This window comes from Pteropus alecto, unplaced genomic scaffold (genome assembly GCF_000325575.1).
Source record: "Pteropus alecto unplaced genomic scaffold, ASM32557v1 scaffold134, whole genome shotgun sequence".
Taxonomy (NCBI): Eukaryota; Metazoa; Chordata; class Mammalia; order Chiroptera; family Pteropodidae; genus Pteropus; species Pteropus alecto.
This window is the reverse complement of record NW_006436283.1, coordinates 11578789-11594657: the sequence shown is the minus strand read 5'-3', so window position 1 is coordinate 11594657 and position 15869 is coordinate 11578789. Positions and strand designations below refer to the sequence as shown.

The 15869-nt window shown below is 38.7% G+C and overlaps 1 pseudogene; it reads right to left on the bottom strand.

Moving 5' to 3' along the window:
* Window positions 1-15205: 15205 nt before the first annotated feature.
* LOC112480076 lies at window positions 15206-15324 on the bottom strand (annotated as a pseudogene).
* Window positions 15325-15869: the final 545 nt, after the last annotated feature.

Here is a 15869-nt window from a genome sequence, read left to right as displayed (position 1 = left end):
GCCAGGAAACTTGGATGGAGACCAGAGAGAGGGGGCCTTCAGTCCCCCCGACCAGGCCCATCACAGGCCACCTTGGAAGGGCAGTGTCAGCTCGCCATGAAATGGAAATCGTAACAAGAGCCAAGCCCAGGGACTTTCTGCGCTAATTTCATTCATTCTCCTGCAATCCCCAGGGTAGGTGGGAAAGGACCAGAAAGAAGCAAGGAAAGGAAGCTTAGTGAGGCCAAGAAACTGGCTCAAAGTTTCAGAGTTAAGCCAGTATGACTTGGAACCTCAGTTTTCTCAACTGCAATAATACCCGCCTAAAGAAGTGCCTTCAAAGAAAGGATGAGCTAATGCATGCAAGGTCAAGTGATGAACTCAAACACTAGCCAAAGATAAGGTAAGAAGGTTAGAAAGCTGCTTACTCAGCACAGACCCAGATGTTTTCCTAAACACAAGGCACGACAATCTCTAATGAAATTTTTCCTGTGATGAAGTAGCTTATCTCATGGTAAGAATATCTTGTCTCTTTTCATAGGCTTCAATAAGGCTCATGTTATCTTGACTCAGAAAAATAAATGAGGCCTGTAAATATTTGTATTTTGCCTGAATTAGCCTTCGTGTTAACAGGAGGCTGCTCACCGTGAAGGGGTTATTTATTTCTCAGAGACCAAGTTCCACATTCTGTGTCACCAGCAGCTTTTAGCCACCCCGGCACAAGTTAGTCTCCTGACAAACACCTGACTGACAAACACATTATTTCCCGATTCCTGACCATATTCTTAATGTTCAGAGGTTCATCCATTCATTTATTCTACATTAAAAAAAATTTTTTTTTTTCCATTCATTCTGTAAATTTCAAGGCTGTCCACAGGACCGAGCTCTGTCTAGGTTCTGGGAATACAGGAGACTTGTTCCTGCCCCGCATGGAGCTCACGGAGTTTCCTGGGGCGACAGAAAACTCAAGCAAACGAGTAGGTAAAAAAGGATGTGATCAGTGCTGGGAAGGAAAGCAAAGAGCTGATGCAGAGAGAGAATGGTCATGCAAGGCCTCTCCGAGGTGGAAACCAGAAGGCTCGTGAGGAGCGGCCTGGGGCTGGAGACAGAACAGCAGGTAGAGGGAACAGTTGAACAAGGGACTGGAGGTGAGGCTGGCAGGGTGAAATGAAGCTCAGCGTCTAATGAAGCTCAGGGGCCAGACCACGCAGCCTTCGTGGAGTATAGTAAGGAGCTTGACTCTAAAGATTGCAATGAGACGCCATTGAAGCTTTTTTTTTTTTAACTTGTGGTAAAATTCACTATTGTAATGCACAGTCCCATTCCTCCCTCCTTGCTCTACTCCCAGACTCTGTCAACCATTAATTTGCTTCTGGTCTCTGTGGATTTGCCCGTTCTAAACACTTCACGTAAGTGGAACCATACACTATATAACTGGCTTCTTTGGCTTAGCATAACGTTTCCTAGGTTCGTCACGTTGTAGTATTTATCGGTACATCGGTACAAGCTTTTTAAAGGGCACGTGTGAACCAGTCTGAAAAACGTTTTAGGGTCGCTTTCAGTGGTATGGACAGAATGGGCAGGAGAGAAGCCAGAGTGTGAGTGAGCAGATGAGTTAGGGGCCATTACACCGGGGAGGGTGAGAGATGATGGGGACGCAGAAAGACGGCTGAGGTGGGGATGTTAAGAGCGGGCACGTTTGCATCATTTTACAGGTAGCATTGACAGGACTTGCTGATGGACGGGACGTTGGGGAAGTGTGGCGCCAAGTGCCCAGGAAGTCCAGGGCAGGGGGAGCAGGTGTGTTGGGGGGACACCAAGAATTCAATTTTGGGTATGTTAAGCTTGTGATAACTAATTGGAGATGTTAATTAGGTGGTGGAAATTAGAATGTGGGAATTAGTGGGGAAGTCAGAGCTGGAGGTAAAAACTTGAGGGTCACCAGCCTGAAGATTGAGTCTAAATCCAGGGGAATATTTGTTAAATTATATGCATCATAACAAAGCCACTTGCACCCCCAAAGGTGACCAAGAGTAAGAGGTTGGTTGGTAAATCTTAATACCTCTCAGTTCCTAGCTAAAATTGGAATAGTCTGCATCTGAATGAGTACTCAGCATTGACAAAGACAGAAGCCAGTCTCCTCAAGGTCTATATTCAAAGTCACCTACCTCACTTAACAGATCTCTTTGCATTTCTATTGCCACTCCAGTCAGTCAGCCCCAGCAGCTGGTAACTCTCACTGAGGATGTTAAGTGCATTTCAATAAGAAAACCAAGCAAGTGAGTGGGATCAGGGTCTCAGTTCCTGTTACAAATGAATGCTTTGTTCCTGGTGGTCACTCACATTGAGAAAAAAAAATCGAATTTATTTTTTAAACTTTTCGTCTAATTAAAGGGAATCATTCATAATGTGTTTCTACATTGTTATGCTTTCAAGTGCTTTCACCCTTCCTGGACAATTCACACGCCTCTGTGGGTGGTGATCCTAACTGCTAACAAAATATCTCTGGGAGGAGTCCTATGACCAAACCAAACAATTGACCAAGGTCCACTTTTGCTCAAATGGCAGTGACTTGGCCCAGTCCCCACCTTTGGGTGGGCAGCAGTAAGAAGGGAGGAAAGATACATACTTCTAACAATTGTCCTTTCTTTGTTGCCTACGCCTGTTCATTTCAATCACGGTAAACCATAAGTGTAGGAACTCGGACAAATAAGACCAGAGAGAGGTTCGGGAGGAGGGGAATGTACTTTAACCCTCACATCAAGAAGAACCCTTCCTCCTTCACTGAAATGATCCCTTAGCCAGCAAGGGGCATCCACTGGCAAGGCCGCTGGTGAATGAGATCCCTGGCACCACAGCTGCCTGATGGTCCGCTGTCAGCAGTTCAAGGCAGAGGGCTTGGTTTCTTTACCTCATGGTCCTGGCCGGTCCCCTCACTCATTCTACAGATGAATGTCTGCCTTGTGCCGGGCCCTGACCTAGTGTTCTATTGGCTTCAATAGAGAACAAGTGTCAGGAACTCTGCCCCCATGGAGCCTAAACGGACAAAACAAAAACAAAAACAGATGAATAAGTAAAATATAGGGTATGCCAGGTAGTGAACAGTTTCTGGAGGGAAAATGAATGAGGGAGAAACATTAGGGCGCGCCATCACAGGTGCAGAGCAGCGGGCCTGCAATGTCCAGGACGGGGCTCAGGAAAGGCTTCGCAGAGGTGACACTTGAACACAAACCCCAAGGAGCTGAAGGAAGAAGGCACCCATGAAGAAAGAAGAACATATATGATTGGAGGAGCAAGACCGGGTAGGAGAGCAGCAGATGAGCTTGGGGAGGTGGTGGAGGGAAGAGGACACCTGCCCGTAGGTTCGAAAGAGAAGACTGACAAGATGTCTCATTTTTAACAGGATCATGAGGGGAAGGGGCAAAGTCCCCTTTCTCTCCTCTGGCTCTTTTGGCTGGCCGAATAATCAAATCGACAGGAAGCGGACAGACAAGAGAAAATCAAATTTAATATTGTGCACTTGGGAAATGTTCATACATGAGAGGTTCAGAGACAGAGAGGGAGATCGAGGTATATAAGACATCTTGAGCTAGGGATGAGAGAAGGCGCCTCTGGGGCTTTAAAAGGCCATTGCAGGATAGAAAGAGCAGACGTTCAGTAAACAGAAGTTCACCCTGTGGTAGAGATAGGTCAAAAGAAGTTATCTCTGATTATCTCTTATGTGCAAGGCCTCTAATTCAAATTCTTCTAGGTAGTTAAGGAGAGGTGGTCAGAAGTTTCTCTTGAGCCTGAAGCTAATATTGCCTTTAGCGCAAAGTAATCTGCAAACCACTGAGGCACATCTTGGGGTGGTTCCTTCTGGATCCCCACCCCCAGAAACTCCAGCTGCTCTGTTGAGAGTGGACTGTAGCGGGCAAGAATGGAAGCCAGAAGACACTTAAGACGCACTGGTGGTGATCCAACTGAGACAGACGGACGGCTTAGGCCTAAAGAGTAGTGGAGATGACACCAGGAGTGAGAATGAACCCATTTCCCGTTCGCCCCGAGAATACTCGCCAGCGGCACTTGCGGCTGCAGCATTTACCCTGAGATAACTCGCGGATCACAGTCCTACCTAACCTTACCCCACAAGTTTGCAGTGAAATATCTCGCTTTTATTATTATTTTTGCATCGCTCTAGTACATCAATAGCCTTTGGAAATGAATGACATCATTCTGTGTACAGCATTGTTTTTAGTAGTGGTACTTCCATTTACAAAATATCGTCATTCTCGATCGCTGAAAACGTCCAATCCCAGAAAACACAGCATTCCAACGCGTGATGTTAAATTAACACTGGCAGTGAGCTGCACTTTTTCTAAACGGGAAAATGGTTAAAAAAGCAATGCTTTTAAAATCAAAACTACAAATCAAAAACCTCACACCTATAAGGATGGCTACTGTTAAACAAATGAACAACGACAACAACAAAAAAAAAACAGAAAATAAGTGTTGGCGACAATATAGAGAAACTGGCACCCCTGTGTACTGTTGGTCGAACTGTAAAATGATGTAGCTGCTGTGGAAAACAGTGTGGCAGCTCTTCAAAATACTGAAAATAATTATCTAGTAACTCCCCTTCTGGGTATATTTCAAAAAAAAACTGAAAGCAGGGTCTCGAGAATTCTTTGTTCACCCACATTCACAGCTGAAGGGGTTCAGAGTGTGCCATCCTGAAACATGCCACTCTGACCTAAGAATTATTTTGAGCCAAAGACAAAAAAAAAAAAAAAACCAGGCACAAGACATACTCTCTGCCCTCCCTACTCCACAGGACAGGACGGGCAGGACAATTCTGAATCACCAGAGACAAGTCTAGACTCCTAGCAGCCCAGAGCTAGCATCGGAGGACTCTGAGAACTAACCGTGCTAAGTGACCCTTGCTTCCCACACAGTTAACCTTCCCACAGTTTGCTGCCCCTAGAAGCTCATAGTCCTTTTGCTTTGTCTTGTTACTTCTCTATGAATTTACTGTTCTTCTGTTCTTTGTTAGGATGCTATGTAAGACCACATTTTAACCATCCCTTTGAGTCACTCATCACCGAGTTCCCCCGTGTTAATCAACTGTCGGTTTTTCTCTTGTTTTATCTATCTTGTCAGTCCAATTTTGCAGGGTCCCATCCAGAGAATCTTGGAGGATAAAGGAAAAAAGTTTTTCTTGCCCGACAATAGCAGCATTATTCACAATAGCAAAACCATGGACGCAACTCACATGTGACATCAATGGATGAATTGATAAACAAAATGTGGTATATACATATAGTAGAATGTTATTCAGGCTTAAAAAAGGAAATTCTAACACACGCTACAACATTGATGAACCGTGAGGACTTTATGCTAAGTGATATAAGCCAGACACAAAAAGACAAATACTGTAGGCTTCCACTTATATGAGGTATCACAGAGACAGACAGTAGAATGTCGGTTGCCAGGGGCAGGGGGAGTAGCAAGAGGGAAGTGGTTGCTTAAAGGGCACAGTTTTGGTTTTGCAAGATTGGCGACTGCAAAAATTCTGGAAAGTAGTTACAAAACAATGTGAATATACTTAACACTACTGAACTGTACACTTAAAAATGGTTAAGATGGTAAATTTTACAGTATGTGCATTTTACTACATTAAAAAAAATAAGCAATCCTTTTATCTCTTACAAGATAAAGTGGTTCAGAAACCACTAACTTAAAAATAATTATTTATTTGGAGTGGAGGTGGACAGTAAAAATTTCTGAAGATAAAGCAGCACTCTCAACTCAGACCTCTTCCCAGAGGCAGTTTCTAATTTCTTGTATGTCCACCCGGCAACATTCTAAGTGTAAACATACCCCCTTATTATTTATACTAAATAATAAATTAGGGGGATTATTTGTACCTTGCTTTTTGTTTTTATCTCTTATATTGTGGAGATTGTTCCCCATCAATACATACTGAGCTAGTTCTTTTTTTAAATGCCACTATATTAAACCACTGCATGACTATAGCATATTTATTTATTTAGCCAGTATTCTCTTGGACATTTAAATTATTTCCAAATGTTTCCTACAGCAAACAGGGTAGAAATATCCTTGTACATACTTCTGTGGGTACATGTGTCAATATCTGTAGGATAAAATCCTACAGATGAGCCAGAAGGTAGCTGAATTTAAATTTCAGTAGGTATTGACAAATTGCCTTCTGACAAGACCATACTAATTTATATTCATACCAAAAATGTAATCCATGCCTGATTGCCTACCTCGTTACCACATTTGTTCACGAAAAGCCCAAATCAGCAGACACTTCATTGGTAGACTTCAGCCAGTCTACTGGCCCTCTTCCCTGCACTCTAGCTGTAGTTGGCTGTTGAGCCCTCCAGCTTGAGGCCTAATGGACTTACTTTCCTCCTTTTCATATCCATAACCTAACTTCTGGATTTATCCTCTAAGCTCAAGATCTGTGAGCAGCATACCATCCGGGAGTGCCAGTAATAACCCTGGATAACTCTCTCTCTGCCCCTTCCTATGGGGAACAGTGGTGTGATGATGGAGGATTCTCCACGAAGATTCTCCCTTTGCAACAGATATTTCTGTAACACGAACTGGATTATCCTTGCTATTTTATAGACTCACTGCAAATCTAACTAACACATCATAACCCTCACGACAGTCACTTCAGAGCCTTGAGCAAGTGCTGCGGATCCTCTCAAGTGGGAGTGAATAAGGCTGTGAATGCCAGGTGGTAAGAAGTGCTGTAAAATTCAACTTCATCTTGGTGATTTGAGGGGCAGTGACTCAAAGTGTCCTTCCTTTCGTCCAATCTGCTCTTCACAATCCTAAATCTGTAGGCAGGAAATTATCTGCAGTTTGGGTTTATCTCTAGGTCCCGCCATACTGAGTCATCACTTGCTGCCCTGGGACACATCTTGCCCTTAGTTTTGACTACTTATGTTATTTCCTTCCTTTGGAAGTGTCCTTCCGACTTCTGTATTTCATCTTATCCATCACATAAGGCGAATCTCAAATGCCACCTTCTCCACACAGCCCTCCATGATCCCAGCTGGGAGGAAGCCTTGCCCTCCTCGCAATTCCACAGCCTTTAGAGCACTTGACGCTTTCTACCCTTTTGCTTACAATGTATGTGTGTCTCCTGTCTTCCTCACAGGACTGGAAGGTGCTTGGAGGTGGGGATTGTTTTATTCATCTTCATATCTGGCTCCACCACACATGGGTTACTTGTGTACTAGAGTCATGCTTGGCTCCTGGATGTCCTAAATGTCTAGCCATGCCCTATTGCATGCTGACCTTATTGAAAACCACCTGCACTGCCTGCATCTGAGTTGGAGTCTTGGTAACCTTCCTGGGCCCTCCTCTTCTCAGCCACAAATCTGGAATACTTCCCTGACCCATCGAACTATTATTCCACAGACAGCAACAAGGCTACTGTATTTGAAGTTACAAGTAAATGCTGCAGTGCTGTACGAATCCAGGTCTGGGCACAGTAAGATTCTTTCATCTTTAATTTTCATAGTAATCTCAGAAGGTAGATATTATCATACTCACTTTGAACAAAGAAAGCACAGGCAGGGCCAGTATACATAATTTGCAAGGTCCAGTGCAAAAAATGAAAATATGGGGCCCCTTGTTCAAAAAGCAGGGGAAAATGCTACTAAAAATAATACATATAAAATTTTTTCCTTTCTTCTGCAGTGTCCCTCAATTTGTCATGGTGACTTTCATTTGCTACTTAATATTGTGGTCTCTTGGACATGGGAGTATTTATGGGCCCTGGCCGTGCAACTTGGTGCATGTACAACCCACCAGCCACCAGATAGTGTTTAGACACTAAAATTTGAATTTCATATGATTTTACATATCATGAAATATTATTTTGATATTTTTTCTAACCATTAAAAAATATAAAAACCATTCTGGCTTCCAAGCCATAAATTCAAAGGAAACCTGGACCATAGCATTCAGTACCATATTCACCTTACGAGCAGCAAATTAATTTCGGAAAAATACAATTTGTCATGTCAAATTAATGATGCATTTCAATGTTATTGACTGTAGTTCTGAATATTTTTAGTACTTATCTCTGCTCAACAAATCTTATCGATTCAAAGCCTAGGTTAAATCTTTCTGCCTCTGACAACACTTTAGGCCTCTGGCTCCAAATAGAAATTTACTGGTTGATGCCCTGTGACTGTTGGCCCAGGTCTGAGGTGAACTGAGAAAAATTAGGGCAACATAAAGAGTGCTTCTGAGAGGTTAATTAGCAAAACAGAACATTGGCAACCTTATGTCAGATTCTAAACTCCTTTGGAAATTTTACTGAATCACGAAATCTAAAGTTTGGGAAACACTGCAGACTTCTATAGAACCCCAGAAGCAGTAATTGTCACCCAGAGATAAACTTGTATTGCTATTTGATTTTGCTTTGTCATCTCCTCTCCTACATAGCAAGCACATAATACCCAGATTTCTTTCGTTTTTTATATTCCCCTTAGCAGGGTTGTAGGTTTGCAATCCAGCACATTTGCTGCTGACGCCTGTGGGGAAAGTAGATGGGCAGAGCAATCGGGCAGTTCTTAAAGTTCACTTCCCCATGGGTGGGGAGGGTCAGGTGCAGAGGAATCTCATCCGAGGTTCAGTTCCTTCTCCTTTCTCCTCCTGACTCTGCTTCTGTGTCTAACCGATTCCTTGGTTCCTTACTTAGCTTCTTGTTTGTGGGAAGCTTTCCTCCATATTGTAGCTATTGTTCCCCCAAGCTGTCTTCTCCAATCATTCAGTAATTATTTAATGAGCATGTCCTCTGTTTCATCTTCTTATTTTAAAACCTGTTAACAGCTCCTAACAGAGGTTGATCCCTTGACTCGGAATTGAACCATAATCCAATCTGCCCCGGCATAGGGGCTCAAGCAAACAAGGCCTAAATCTTTCAGCTAAACACTTATGGTGCTAATTAACGTTTTCCTCAGGGTCTTAGTACATTTGCACAAAATTTAAAATATTAATATTTATTTTTAAAAAGAACTTGATTTGGAGCCCAAACATTGCTATTGAGTAGCAAGCACTCTTGAGCTAATAATCTCTCGGCTTCTCCCTGTAGAAAGTGAGAGCTGAACTCCTCAATCAGCTAAAGCACTTCCAGCATCATATACATACTGATGCTATACAAACATTTTCAACGTAGGAATGACAGATTGCCTTTATAATTACACAATTGCTCATCAAAAATATTTCTCTGATCAAAAAGGGACAAAACACTGATTATCTAAAAAGATTTCTGTGGACCTGTCATACCAAAAAAAGGAAAACTACATTTTTTTTTTTTTTAAACAGAGCAGAAACTTGAAGCAAAAGTGACTATAACATCTATAGTAGAAACCAGGTAAGAAAATTGACCTTTCAAACATTTCCCGAGACATTCTGCCCTATGGCAAATGCAATCAGGCATTGCCAATAGAAGCATTTCAGAGAAATAAATAGCATTAAGAATACAAAGGAAAACAGGACTACCTATTAAAGGTGTAGGTACAGACAAAACTTCCTTTAAAATCCTAGGGAATGAACACGGTTTTTGAAATATAATCAATTTAAACACAACATTTAGCCGTAACATAAAGAAATTTGTTAATTTACATTTATGGTATCCTGAAAGATTTAAATAGCTTATTTTAAAATTGTGCACTGCTATCAAAAAGAACCAGAATCTCCTAATCTCTAGGTCCATACCAATTTAGAGGAAATTAAGAACATGAAAAATGATACTATAGAGACATAATCAGCATAACTCAGACTGGAAATTCTACAGGACAAATGACCTAATTTCTTCAACAAGTGAATGCAAGGAAAAAAACCAACAAGAGATGGCAAGAAAACCTGCGGATTAAGTCATGAGACGTACACAAATGACCTAATTTCTTCAACAAGTGAATGCAAGAAAAAAACCAACAAGAGATGGCAAGAAAACCTGTGGATTAAGTCATGAGACGTATCAAACATCATCACGATGTATAAATTTTACTTGTCCTGATTCAAATAACTTGTGAAAATAAATAACTGAAATATTCAGAGATGAAATTATCTGATGTCTGGGATAATATGGAAAGTGGAAGTGGAGGAATAGATGAAACAGGATTGGGAAAATATTGATAAATGTTGAAGCTGGGCGATATAATACATGGGATTGATTCATTATACAGTTGACCTTGAACAGCATGGGTTTGAATTGTGTGGGTCCATTTACACGTGGATTTTTTTCAATAGGTAACTCACTGTTTTTGATCTGTGGTTGGGGGCCCACAAGTGTGGAGGGCCAACTGTATACATTGATCTAAGGCATTTTACATAGGGAGACTTGAACATCTGCAGATTTGAGTATCCATGGAGGATCCTAGAACCAGTCCCCGAAGGATACCAAGGGACAATTTAAGTTTTTGGGGAGTCAAAAGTTACATGTGAATTTTCAAGTGTGTGTGGGGGGTCAGCATCCCTAAGCCCTGCATTGTTCAAGGGTCAATGGTACTCTTCTACTTTTGTACGTTTGAAATTGTCCACAATACAAAGAAAAAGAGAGGGGGAGAAAAGAGAAAGAACCTATAAAATTTGAAATATATCATCATGTAGAGTCTTTGTGAGCTTAAAGTTTTGCTGACTTTTACAGTTACCATATTTGTATCTACTTTTCTTGAGGCTAATTTCCTATTTCTACTATACTATTTTATTGTATACTTCTCTTTGTTTGAGAGACAACATATAAATAAATTAACGTCTTTATACCAAAGTTATAGCAGCTTTAAGCTTCCTGATATTCCTATGGGAATCATGCACCAACCAAACTGTTCAAGATGGTGCAAATTTCATTTTGTGGCTTATGCTATTGCATATTGAACGCTACTGCCCAATTGAGTAACAAAATAGGGATGGTCTATATGGTCTGTGCAAATCCAAGAGCCTTTCTTCGAGTATGTACTTGACGTTCTCCAAGTTAATGTTTAAGTAAAATAAAAGATCTACATACTAACTATACCACATGTGATGTACAATTTAAAATATAAGACATTTAACAATAAAATATCTAAATAAATGAGAATAGGTATTGTAAGCTCTGGGGTCTATGTCATAACAATATATAACAAACTTGGCACTGGCAATCCAAAGCATATAAATTCATCCAGAAGTGAAAAGTACAAGGATAATTATTTTCACATGAAATTGAATTTTAGACAAGAAATTTGTTAATTTACAAGGATTATATTGTAATTACCTAATCACTTCTCCTGCCAAGGTATTTGTGTTTCTGGGAAAGCAAATCAGTGTCAATTGCTTTGAATGGAATTAAAGAGAGCAAAGATACTTTTTAAAAAAAATGTTTGTCAACAATGTGTACCTCTCAGACTCCCCTCGCCCCACCCATTTTTTGGTTTTCCACTCAATAAGTTCTTCATGATCTCTACATTTTGTTCTGCACAAACACTACTAATTTTTTTTCCTCTCTGTACCAAATCATTTTTCATCCTTAGACTAATTTGCTGTTATCTATTCCAAATTTAAATGATCTCAACCTTGATTCCATGCCTTAGGTCATCACCCAAGGTATTCCGTGTTTGGTAAGACAATTTGCTAAGACTTAAAGTATTAATGCTTTCTACAAATCTGCATACTCATGTCATAGATATTTATAATTGATTAGCCGATCTTTCAAGCATTATACAGATGGCAGCCATTTATTATCTCAAGGTACTCCTGTAAACTATAGCCCAGGGAAAACTACTGTAGAGTAGGTATTTTCTTACATAAAATTAAATAATTAAGAATTATATTCCTAAAATTGAACACTAAAATTGTAGCTGTGGCCTGCCACACCCCATAAGTGCAGCACTGTTTAAGAGGCAGCACTGTGTAGGGGTTAAGAGTTCTAACGCTAGAGTTAGATTACCTGGGTTCAAATCCTGATATTTACCAGCTACGTGAACTTAGAAGGTTACCTTACTGGTCTGTGCCTCAATTTCTTCAACAGTAAATCCTACCTACCTCATGGGACTATTAAGCAGGACTAAGAGTAATAAGTCAAATAATATTTGTAAAGTATTTAGAAAAATGGCTGGCACACAATAAGTACTACATAATCTAATACATAGTATAAATATATTATAAGTTTAAATGATAAGTATACAAAGGTACATCTGTTTTACTAATTACAATACAATTAAAATGACAAAATTCTTTTATAAGTTCTAAGTCTAAAATGAGCATAGACTATTCTGTTCTAAGTCTAAAATGAGCATAGACTATCATAGCAAGTAAGATCTGAAATGTGTTATAAATTAAATATATAATACACAAAAAGCACAATTCTATCTAATTATTAGCTGTGTTCGTCTAGGTAAAAGTCTTAGTATGTGACCTAAAACTAATAGGGTAATCTTAACAGACATTTATCTATCTATCTATCTATCTATCTATCTATCTATCTATCTATCTATCTATCTATCTATCATCTATTATTTCAGACATTTACTTAAAACCCTTTTAATAACAGCACACTGCTTTCTCAGATGAAAAGGCTCTGTGGAGATAATTTACAAAGTTGTCCAGAATTTTGAAGTGTTTTTCTCAAGAAATTTGTCTATAGCAAACAGAAACATTCCCAATATTCCACTGATTTTGGGTATGCTTTCAAAAGTGTCCAAAATGATAATGGTGATGATTAAAGGAAGTAGAACAGGATTAACTAGTCACATTTCAGCTTTGCTAGTACAAAGCTAAGGCAATGGGGTAAGACACAACATTTATGAATAAATTATTGTTATGCCTTTTCAGCTCTAGTTTTCTAAGTATAAAACTTTTAAGAATCAAACTATGTTAACTATATGAAAACATGTTTTTATGAAAATACTAAGTGAAAAAAGTGGACCACACATTGTACGCTCATTATAACTATTCATTATAACTCTTCAAATCTGTGAAATAGCTCTATTCGTTTACCTGCTCATTCATCTAAAGATTAGAAAGCACACTGAAGAAATGAGAACAGTGCTGTATAGCACAGCATTCCACTTTAGAGTGAAATTTATGCCAAAACAATTTTACAATTTGCAGCCACAACCACCAAAGTAATAACTGTTTCAGGCAAAAATTACCAATGGATCTAAAACCACTGCTGAGGAAGAATATTCCAGAATAAGATAGTCACAGTCTCAAAGACATACATAGGTTACCTTTGCAGTGAGGCATTCTGGTAAACCCTACCTTAACTAAGTAATCCAATTTAACGTCACCAGTGATGGGACAACTCACATCAATGCCTCCTGCTGCTGTGCTTTCTCTGTAGTATTCTTGTCAAAAATGTTTAATATGAATCTAATCATGTGGAAAGGAGACAAATCCAAATTGAGGGACATTCTGCAAAATAACTGGCCTAGATTCTTCAGAAATGCAATATCTAGGGAATTGTTCTAGATTAAAGGAGATTAAAAAAAAAAACATGGAAATTAAATGCAATGCATGATCCTTGAATGAATTTGGGTGGGGGGAGTCCAGCTACAAAACACATTACTAGGACAACTAGAAATATGCATAAGACTGTAATCATTCTATATTTAATTTCCTAAATGTGATAATTGCATTGTAGTCATGTAAAATAATATACTCATGTTTTAGAAGATTAAACTGAAGTAATTATGGGATTAACCTGAATTATGGGATTAATCAGGATGTTTGCAAATACCTCTCAAATGATTCAGGAAAAAAGAAAAGTAGGGTGGCAAAACGAACATGGTAAAATGTTACCAACAGGTAAATTTAGGTCAAGGACATATGGATGTTTATTGTTTTTTCTTGTAATTTATTTAAGATTAAAATTTTTTTAAAGCAGTTGGGAGCAAAAGTCCATCTTAATTTTAAAGTTTTCTACATGATCCAGAATGAATTCCACTATAGTTACAGGACCATGTTATTTACAAAGAAAGCTAAAGAGGCAAAAAGTAAACAAATGTCTAATTTTAAGTTGAAATGATAACCTGCTAGCCCATATCTCTCTCAAAAAACATTAAGTTCACAGCAGGAAATCATTTCCTCGATGAAGAACTTAAGTTTAAAGAATAACTCTTATTGTTATAGATGTAGTATATGTAATCATAAACAAATCTGAGATATAATTTACGGTCTAAAAAGTAAAAGTCTAGAGGCATACACTGCCTATACATGAACACATTTTTACTTTCCAGAAAAAGTCACTATTGCAAACTCAGAATTATTACTCAATAGTTGGACAGATAAGATCCATTATTCAATAACTTATTCAATAACCATTCATTGAACACCAACTATATGCTGGTGGTTCTGTGTTTAGTGTGCAGAAAGGTAAGAAACTTGCCTTGAAAAACTCAGCCTATAAGAGTTTCTTGTCATTTATATCTCAAATAGATAAAAAAAAAAAAACAACTCTATTATGTCCTTATAAAATCCTTATTTAATTTCTAAATTTAGTGACTCAGACTATAGGCAACCTAGAAACAATTAGCGACTAGTATTTAACAGCAATTAAAATTTTCTACTTAAAGCATCAGTAATTTGCTTCCATGATATTTACAACCTAAATTATTAAACTTTACAATAAAGATTTTATAGGGACCTTATACAAAAGCTCCGTTCAAATAGGCAAAAGTTTGAGGGAACAATGACTCTCCTGGCCTCTCCCCACTCAAAGGCCTCTTGGGTGATCTCTGACGAGGAAAATTGTTTTACTGCCAAAGCCATCTTCGATTGCAATTTAATCAGGAGTCATGAAAAGCAAAATGTCAGTCTATGCCCTGATCGTCACTGAGTTTCAGTTGCTTATCTTGCTTTTGCTGAAACAAGAATGTTTTTGATAGAATTCACGAATAAATGAGATTTCTCTTAATTATGGGTTCTTATAAACAATCATAAGTTAGAATCAAAAAAGTGTGAAAATCTTGAATAATCTTAAGTCCCATAAAACGGATCTCTAAATCATAAAGGATCCGCTACTTTAAAGTTAAAACTTTTAAGAAAAAGCTTAGGAACCCATAAATTTATGTCTAGATGTCTGCAAGCAATTTTTAAATAGTTTGTCCAAAAAAAGATAAAAAGGAAATATACACTGTGGAGACCCACATTTTTCATTTCTGCAGAGAACTGTGTCACTTTAGTTTGGTATGTATGTATGTACATATGTATTTATTTTTAAAACCTACAGCACACGGTATTCCTAGGTGGTCTTCCATCCAAGTACTAACCAGGCCCAACCCTGCTTAGCTTCCAAGATCAGACGAGATTAGGTGTGTTTAGGGTGGCAAGACTATAGACCCAGGTTGTCACTTTAGTTTAAATGGAGCAAAAAGTCTCATTTATATAAAGTCAGCATGACAGTTAATATATGCTTTTTCTTGGTATTTCTTTTCTCTCAGGATTAAAGAGAGATTAAGAATGAGTGAGGAAAACTTGTTAATTGCCATAGTTGTAAACTAAACTTTAGAGAGCCTGACCTAAAATGAAGCCTTTCCCTAATGCAAATTATGTTAAACAATCAGGATTCTGTAAATCTGGGCTCTAGAATGCACTACAATTTATAGGAAATTAAAACAACAACAACACTGTAACCCTTCAAGTTAAAACAGGTTTTACTCAACAGAGGCTGTCATAGCTCTGAAATGTTTCAAGTTACTTCTAGAATACTTAATTTATCATCTGAAAGAGTGATTCCACTTTTAACAGAAATAAATTTGAGTTTATTTTCACGAAACACAAGTATCCATTTCTTCCACATAAAACCTTTCATTTGTTCTAAACCCAAAGAGTTAAAATGAGAAATTCTATGGTCAATTAACCTTTTAAACTATTTTCAGAAGAGA